We start from the raw sequence: 9,080 nt of genomic DNA on the forward strand, positions 1-9,080 counted from the left end.
AAATTAATTAAATACATTACAAAACATTTATTTATCAGCGTGTTCATTTCCACGCAAGCTTTTCGTTAAACCAATAAAGCCAACGAAAACACAGCAATTTTAAAACACACAGATTAGAAAAATCACTGTCATTCACGCACAAAAGAAGCAAATTCTTTTTTTTATACTTGACTTATTTGTCCCCGAGAAAGGGAGCGCACCATTCATGGAAACACTGCAATACCATGTTGATGCATGGAGTGGAAGGAGCAAGCTCCGCTTCCATTTCCGAAGGTCAAAAATCCATTTAACATATAGTCCCCGGATAGGAGACGTATCAGACATTAAACTGATAAGAACAGATACTACACTTGATCTTAGCCAAAAGGCCGAGAAGCGATATAGACGGAGCCAAAGGGGGAGCCGGCAAAGGCGCTGGCTTTTGGGGTGGAGGCTAACGGGCATTTAGCTATTCTCATTGTATAACCCAGAGGTAGAACGTTGAGCTAGCAGATCAGAAGTTCATGTTTTCTAAACCCATGCAGCCTCTCAAAGTCCATCCCTACGTCCTTGTCGTGAGAGGTGGAAGCAGGTAAGGCTGACTAACAGGGCTCTGGTGAAGCGCATGGGCCAATCCCCCGTGTCGTGGATAAAAATGATTACTGAAACATTGATGGAAAGTAAAAAACCCTGTAGCATAGAAGATGAAGACTCTTCAGAAAGACATGACGAAGAGACTATGAAGGCGCATACTGAAAACCTTAGGGAGAGGGTGCGACGGAATCTTCTATCTTCTAGGCGACCTATTAACATCGCAACCTGGAACATCAGGACAATGTACCAAGCAGGAAAAACGTCAGCCATTGCAGAAGAGATGAGGAGGTACAAGATCTCTGTCCTCGGTCTGTGTGAAACCAGATGGATACAGACAGGTGAAGTCAGACTGGCAAGTGGGGAGTCCATACTATACTCTGGACACATGGATGATAAGGCATCACACACGGAGGGAGTAGCATTTATGCTCTCCAAAGAAGCACAGAGGTCCCTCATTAGTTGGGAGCCAATCAATTCCAGAATCATCACGGCAAGTTTTCAAACTACACAGAAAAGAATAAAGCTACAAGTCATACAATGCTATGCACCCACAAACAATGCAGATAAGGAATCAAAGGACAACTGCTACAATCAACTGAAACAGATACTCCAGACCAGACCAATAAGAGACATCACTGTGCTCATGGGAGACTTGAATGCAAAGGTGGGAATGGACAACAGTGGATACCATCTAGTAATGGGAAAACAAGGAATTGGTTCCATGAACGAAAATGGAGAGATCTTTGCAGACGTCTGTGCAGATAACAACTTGGTCATAGGAGGAACACTCTTCCCCCACAAACCCATCCACAAAGCCACTTGGGTATCACCTGACCACATTACTGAAAACCAAATCGACCACATATGCATAAATAGGAAGTTCAGACGCTCTCTCTTAGATGTAAGAGTAAAGAGGGGAGCAGATGCCGGGTCAGACCACCACCTCCTGACAGCAAAAATACAACTGAAGCTGAAGCGCTGCAACAACCACTGTGACCGTAGAGTCAAATTCAACATCCAGCTCTTCCAGGACATAGGAACAACTGAAATGTACCAAACCACCATACAGAATAGGTTCCAAGCCCTGCAAGAAGAAACCCAAACAACAATAGAGGAGCATTGGAAATACCTTAAAAACATATGGAAGGAGTCCTGTTCAGAAGTGTTGGGGAGAAAGAAAACAAACCATAAACCGTGGTTGTCAACAGAAACACTGAAAAGAATAGAAGAACGGAAGGTTAAAAAACAAAAACACAATAACTGCAAAACACGAACGCAAAAGATGGCAGCCCATAGAGAGTATGAAGCTGCAAACAAGGAAGTGAAAAAAAGTGCTAAACGAGACAACAGAAACTACATAGAAGACTTGGCACAGCAAGCAGAGGTTGCAGCTTCTAAAAACAACCTAAAGGATCTATACCTGATCACAAAGAAACTAGCAGGCAAGTTCAGGCGGACAAACACACAGATCCCCAACAAACAGGGGCAACTCCTGACAACCCAGGAAGAACAACAGAAAAGATGGACGGAGCACTTCAGGGAACTGCTCAACAGACAGCCCCCTGATCGGATGATAGAGATCCCACCAGCTGACAAGATGCTGGAGATAAACTGCAATCCCCCAACAAGATCGGAAATAAAGAAGGCAATAAAGGGTTTGCGCCATGGCAAGGCGGAAGGGCCAGATGAAATACCTGCAGAGGCACTACAAGCTGCTCTAGAAACCTCAACTACAATGCTGCACCAGCTGATCAGACAGATATGAGAGGAAGAGATTATACCAATGGATTGGAAGGATGGCCTCATTGCAATTGTACCCAAGAAAGGAGACCTCAGGGAGTGTAATAACTACAGAGGAATCATGCTGTTATCAACACCCGGAAAAGTGTTCAATCGTATTATCTTGGAGAGATTGCGGAAGGGGGTTGATGAAAGACTGAGAGAGAACCAGGCTGGCTTTCGGAACGGAAGATCATGCAGTGACCAAACTGCCACTCTCAGGATTATCATCGAGCAGTCCATAGAATGGAACACCCCTGTATATGTCAATTTCATTGACTTTGAAAAGGCATTTGACAGTGTAGACCGTGTGCTACTGTGGAAACTCATGGCGCACCATGGCATCCCTCCAAAGTATGTAAACATTATCAAGAACACATACCAGGGTATGCATTGCCAAGTTCACCAACAGGGAGTTACATATGAAAAGATCAAAGTGCTCACGGGTGTAAGACAGGGCTGCCTTCTGTCTCCATTCCTCTTTCTCTTATGTAAAGATTGGATTATGAAACAAACAACCAACAATAAAAAGAATGGCATTCAGTGGAGTCTGATGGAACAACTTGATGATCTAGACTTCGCGGATGACATAGCACTGCTCTCACATACATACCAACAGATGCAGGACAAGACAACACAGCTGGAAACAACTGCTGCTGAGCTTGGACTCAAAATAAATGGGCCAAAAACCAAAATCATGCGGATAAACAACAAAAACATGAATACCATAAAACTCGCAGGCCACTCTCTCGAAGAGGTCGAAAAATTTACCTACCTGGGAAGTGTGATAGCTGTGGATGGTGGGTCAGAAGAAGACGTAACGACGAGAATCGGAAAAGCTAGAGCAGCATTCAACATACTAATCAAGATCTGGAAAACAAAAAATATCTCTCTCAGGACAAAGCTAAAAATCTTCAACTCCAATGTTAAATGCGTACTGTTGTACGGATCAGAAACATGGAAGAACAATACTACCATCATTAGTAAGCTGCAGACATTCATGAACCACTGCCTAAGACGCATCCTTGGGATCTTCTGGCCAAACACAATAAACAACATCAAGCTTTGGGAACTCACCAACCAGGAACCAATAGAAATACAGATAAAAAGGAGAAAGTGGATCTGGATTGGGCATACAATGAGAAGAAACAAAATGGCAATAACCAAACAGGCACTGACATGGAACCCGCAAGGCAAACGAGGAAGAGGTCGTCCCAAGAACACCTGGAGGAGAAGCACAGAGCAAGAGATTAAGAAGGAGGGGCTGACGTGGCAACTGCTTGAAAAGATGGCCCAAGACAGGCGGGGATGGAGGCGATTCATCAATGGCCTATGTTTCGAAGGGAATGTAAAGGCTTAAAGAAGAAGAAGAAACCCATGCAGAAAACACACACAAACTGTTGGGAAAAAGCAGTTATCGCTTAACCAAACAGAAACATGAAGTAAAGCTTCAGTTAATTTGCTTGCAGCTTGCAGATCCAATACGTCGTTCGTAAAGGTAATGCCGGTACATCGCACATACCTTAACTGTGTATGCTGCTCCACGCCTCCACGAGCTTCGGGAAACAGAGCGCAAAATTGTCATTATGGTCTTGGATTAACTGTGAAACATGCTTTGCCTTTCTTCTCAAATGTGTTTTCATAAATCTTACGCTGCCCGCTGCAGCTCAGTCGTCTAACTTCTGAAATTTACCAGGATGCGCATTTTTGCCTTGATGCAGGAGCTGATTCACGCTCATGAGAGAGAGAGATACAGATGTGGCCTTTAAAAATGCGCGTCTCTGAGACCAGAATGCCGCGGAGACTTCCGAAATTCTGCGAGATCCCGCAAAAGGGGGGTTCGGTGGGGGACGCAGGAAATATAAAAACCTGTAGAGGGCAGGCGTGTTTCTTGTAGGCCATACTGACGACAATGTGTGTGCTCGACTTCATGCTGAGCGTATACTGTATGATATTGAAGTAACATGACACGGATTATCGATGTTTAGGCGATAGACTTTGATGTCATACAAATGCATGCTTTTTGGCAAACATTTTGTTGGCGAAGTTTTCTTTTGCCAGTTACATAAACAGTCACATATTCTTCATAAAAATCCGACTCAAACGCGCATCATTTGTCTTATTTTTTCCGTGTACTTACAGTAGAAGAGACGTGATGTATGATAATCGAGTCTTATAACAAAATAATTCGCGAAGACCTTTGAAGAGACCGAGCGCATTTACGCAATATCATTAACTAGTTTATCTAATTTTACATTTAGTTCATTTTTGCATCTGAACGTTTTAATAGCTTTAACATGGTTGTGGTGCGCTTTTCTGCATTACTGAACAGTAGGCTACTTTTTATATTATCATGTTTCCCTTTACATTGTATGAAACACGATAAAAACTATGCATTGGTGTTTAATACATTTCACTGAGAATTTGTATAATATGTTATACTTGTACTAAGGAAATAAAATCATATTGTGAGTGTAAATATTCATAAATTCGAGGAGTTTCTGAGGTGTTTGTCATCGGCAAAATGCGCAGTTTCTTTGTTGCCGATTAAAAACCGTTGGCTATGTGATTGTTTAAAATTGACATTTTTTCTACTTATTATTAATTAATTTTTTGCCTACATTTACTCAAATAATAGCAATGGGAAAATATAAGTAAATCATACTTCAAGTTAGGCGTAAAACTTACACATTTTTGATGTCAAATAGAAATAATAATAATTTGAAATATGCAATTATTACAGTTTTAAAAACTTAAATATATTACTCTGACCTTTTTAAATATATTGACTAAAATAATCTGTAAATGTAATACTTATATTATTAAGGCGTATACATCAAATAATATATGTACATTTTACACAAAATATCTGTTCTATTTTTAGTAATTTATTTTCCAACTAAAAAAATCGCATTACTGCATTAAGAGATTTTATTAAGTTACTTTAATCATTTATTTTAGAGATATTTACAAAGCCACTGAATCAATTTTAACAGTGTGTACATTATGACCTTACGGTAGACTATTATTAAATGCATATAAATAAAAATATGTAAAACTAAATAAAAAAGATATCATACACGGACTGTATGTAAGCATACGTTTTCTTGTTCGGTGCACGTGGGTTTAAATGCCGTTTTTCTAAAGAAGAATTTTAAAACTTTATTGGTGGTAGTTGAGAAGAATTCCTTTTTCCATTTCTAAATCATTTTGAGCGCAATGTAAATATATCATATTGTTATTCTTATTATATAAGAATACGTAATTTTTACAACATTTTTAACATATAGAAAATATACGTTAAGCATGTTGTGTGTATTTCCTAATTACAAGCTTTTGATGAAATTGCACCAAAACTAAACGTGCATAAAAACATAAAAAAGTCATTTAAATAAGCGAAAAATCTTTTTTATGAGCTCAAAATTTTGAATATAATCTGCTATTGCTGAAAAGTGCCCATCTCTAAAGGAGAATATTCATCTTTAAAGTTGAAGAAACAAAAAAGTAATGTACTGATAAGCATTTGTCAAAAAAATATATATATATATATATTCTGCAAGCACTCATTTCTCCATAATGATGATGTTATTTATTTTTTAATAACATATTGTAGCTATCGGGCAAAGATAATCCCTGGACACCAAGACCATGTCTATGGGTTCAAGAATAACAAAATATTGGTAATTTGAAACTCGAAAGTCATCACTTTATTTTGTCCCATTGTTTTCCATTTTGCGTGTGGTAAAACTCCTGTGCGCGTCGTTCAAATTCATTGAAATTTTGTTCACTTGTAGTTTAGCAAGTATGTGTAATACAATTTCAATAATGTTTTACACTGCACATCGTCTGAGGAAATCCGAAGTTGCGTCGAGGGGAACCAAGCTGACAGCCGCGACAGCAGAGATTGTCACGTACCTACAAAAGGGTATTGGAAAAAGCTTGCATCTGACCTGCAGCGATATCATTCTGGCTTGGTGGGATCATGTCAGCCAGCGAGAGTCCTCTGATTCTGACCTTGTTCTTTTACTCCTCAGAGTCTAAAACCAGGAGGGCATATTAAGTATTCATTGTATTTTCATTTTAACAGAGCAGCTATGGTTGCGCGTTTCACACACCTCTCCGAACCACGTTGTTAACACTATGCTTGTTCGACTTCATGCGGCGCCGCAAGAACCGACAGCCGGATGACGTCAGAGTACCGCGAGAATGATTCAAGAAATCATATTTCGCCTCGCTCTCGCGATACTGTGACGTCTTCCGGCTGTCGATTCTCGGAGCGCCGCATGAAGTCGAACAAGCCTATTGACAGCAGCAAAAGCTACGCATGCGCTTTTAACTTGTAAAACTCAAAGGTGTATGGGTAATGTAGTCTCTGCTCTCGGTGGGACGAATTAGGTAGCTTGCATTGTGAAGGGCGCTTTGAAAAGCGGCAGCGCAGCCAAATAATTCAATTAAACCTCTGATTTAAAAAGATGTGCAAATGAGCGTTCTGGTACGCTAGAAGTACGTTCTGGACGCAGGGAGAGGTGGTGGTACGCTATATTTGGAAGTGGCGGTACTGAGTACTGGCGCCTACCGGCCCACATTAAAGCACTGGTGGTAGCAAAGGTAGACGGCCCTTTAAAAAGCAAAAGAAAGCTGATAAAAATGAGAAACCTACACTGAAATAAATTGGAGTAGGATTTAGGCTACTTAACAAAATCTAAACATTTTTCACTCAGAAAATGCTAGTAAATATAAACAAAATTATCAGCAGCTTTAACTTTATTACTTTTTTAATTTTAATTCACTCTTTGTTTCAGCGATGTTTATAAATATACTATATTTTTGCATTTTGATGACAAACTGTTCAACACTGAAAAGAAACTAATGTAATCTTCCTGATTTAATCACGTAAAACACAAGTCTAAACACAAGCACCACTTTTCTGAATGATGATAATCACAAACATCCCAGAGTTTGTCAACCAATTGTTTGTAAAAACATATTTAATGCTAACTTTACTTAAAAATTCAGAAAATATTTTTTACAGTGTATAAATAAAAAGACATGAAGGAAGTTAATTCCAAAATGTAATTAATTGTACATGGTTTAGCTGCTTGTTTTAGCAGCTACCAGTGACACAGAGTCAAGAAATTAAAAACCACCCACCCCTAGGTCTGCCAATTCTTTGCCAACCCCCAATGCTAATCGATCACCTCATCAAAGAAAACCGGTTTATCCAGTTTTCACCAGCGTGTTGGGTTTTAATATCAACCCTTGCAGTTTCTTTGTTAAAATGTAATTTAAGCAAATAGGCCTAATACATACGCTGTATGTTATTTTAAATGAATGTTTATAACTTATAAAATTAAGTGGATATCAGGTAACTTAATTTGACATATGTTGATATAACCTACACTGTAAAAAATCCAATTAATGAAATGTTGGACGGGCAAAAATATATAAGTTAAACCAATTTTTTTTGTTTGAGCTAGTTGAGAAGACATATTATTTTAAGTCTAGATAAATCTGTGTTTAAAACATTAAATGAATGGTTATTTTCAAATCCAGTCAACATTCAGAATGGCTAATGTTGACTGAACTAATTAAGACAAATCAGGTAAATATGTGGAGTTATGACAGCTATGTTTTCTGACAGCAAAATGCTCCTAATATTACTGTTATTTGGTCACAAAATGCAATTGTAAGAGTTGTTCAGGCGTGAATGTATGTGCTTAAAGTTTAAATATGCGGTCGGTTAATAAAGATAGCGTCTATTTAAACGTGTGCTCTGACACTTTCGGACGGAGATGAGCTCCATATGAGCTCCAGAAAATCACCGGCGCTTAAGCGCTCACACCCCGCCCAGCGCAGCCTCGCCTCGGCAAGCGCATCAGAAATCGACTGCTGGCTCTGATATCTCTGTGGCGTTTAAACGTGATTTAATTCATTTTAATTTCTCATACTTAACAATGAAAGGGTTATGTTTTAACCCTTGTTGCTCATGTTGCTGGTACTTTGCCTTAAAGAGTCAAAGGGCGTTTCTATGTGGCGCTGCGCAGACAGTTCGGCAACGAAGACATCAAAGTACCGCGAGAGCAAGTCGAAATGTTACAAATGGTCCGACTTTACCTTTGCTCTCGCGGTACTCTGATGTCATACGCCGACCAGTCAGCGCCGCACCATTTAAAGTCGAACACACAAAGCGTCAAGGCAGGGCCGCTGGAAGTCATTTTGAACAGGGGGTGCTGTGAATTTTTTAACCAAAAAACCTATGAGCCTATAGGCCTATTTAAAATACATTTTAAAAATAAATATATTGAGATTTACTACTTTATTGTCATATACACTTCAGGGCACACAGCCAGGGTCTGAAACACACAGACATCATCAGTTCTCAGATGAATATGCGCTATTAATCAGAAGCAAAAATACTTATCCCAGGGGGAATTACTTTCGTTACAATTAACATACAACATCTAATATTAATTAAACTTCACAATTTTCAATGTCCATGCGGACGAACATATTTTACTTTCGTTTTTAAGTTAGAATCACACGACAGATGTAAAATATTCTCACATTAACATACCTAGTATATTTTTATATAGATCTTTTTTTTACTAAATAGTACTATTACTGTCTTTTTTAAACTTATAAATAATTCATAATTTGAACAAAAATAATGATGGGTTTAGTTCTGATATTGTATACTTTTATAAAGAAATACATGGTGTATAATTACA

The 9,080-nt window shown here is 38.9% G+C and overlaps 1 non-coding gene across 1 annotated transcript; it reads right to left on the reverse strand.

Annotated features, from left to right (window-relative positions):
* Nucleotides 1-189: 189 nt before the first annotated feature.
* Nucleotides 190-380, reverse strand: LOC135735422 (U2 spliceosomal RNA). The gene has a single exon (XR_010527584.1). It is a non-coding gene; the product is annotated as a U2 spliceosomal RNA (small nuclear RNA).
* Nucleotides 381-9,080: the final 8,700 nt, after the last annotated feature.

This window comes from Paramisgurnus dabryanus, chromosome 7 (assembly GCF_030506205.2).
Source record: "Paramisgurnus dabryanus chromosome 7, PD_genome_1.1, whole genome shotgun sequence".
Classification (NCBI taxonomy): Eukaryota; Metazoa; Chordata; class Actinopteri; order Cypriniformes; family Cobitidae; genus Paramisgurnus; species Paramisgurnus dabryanus.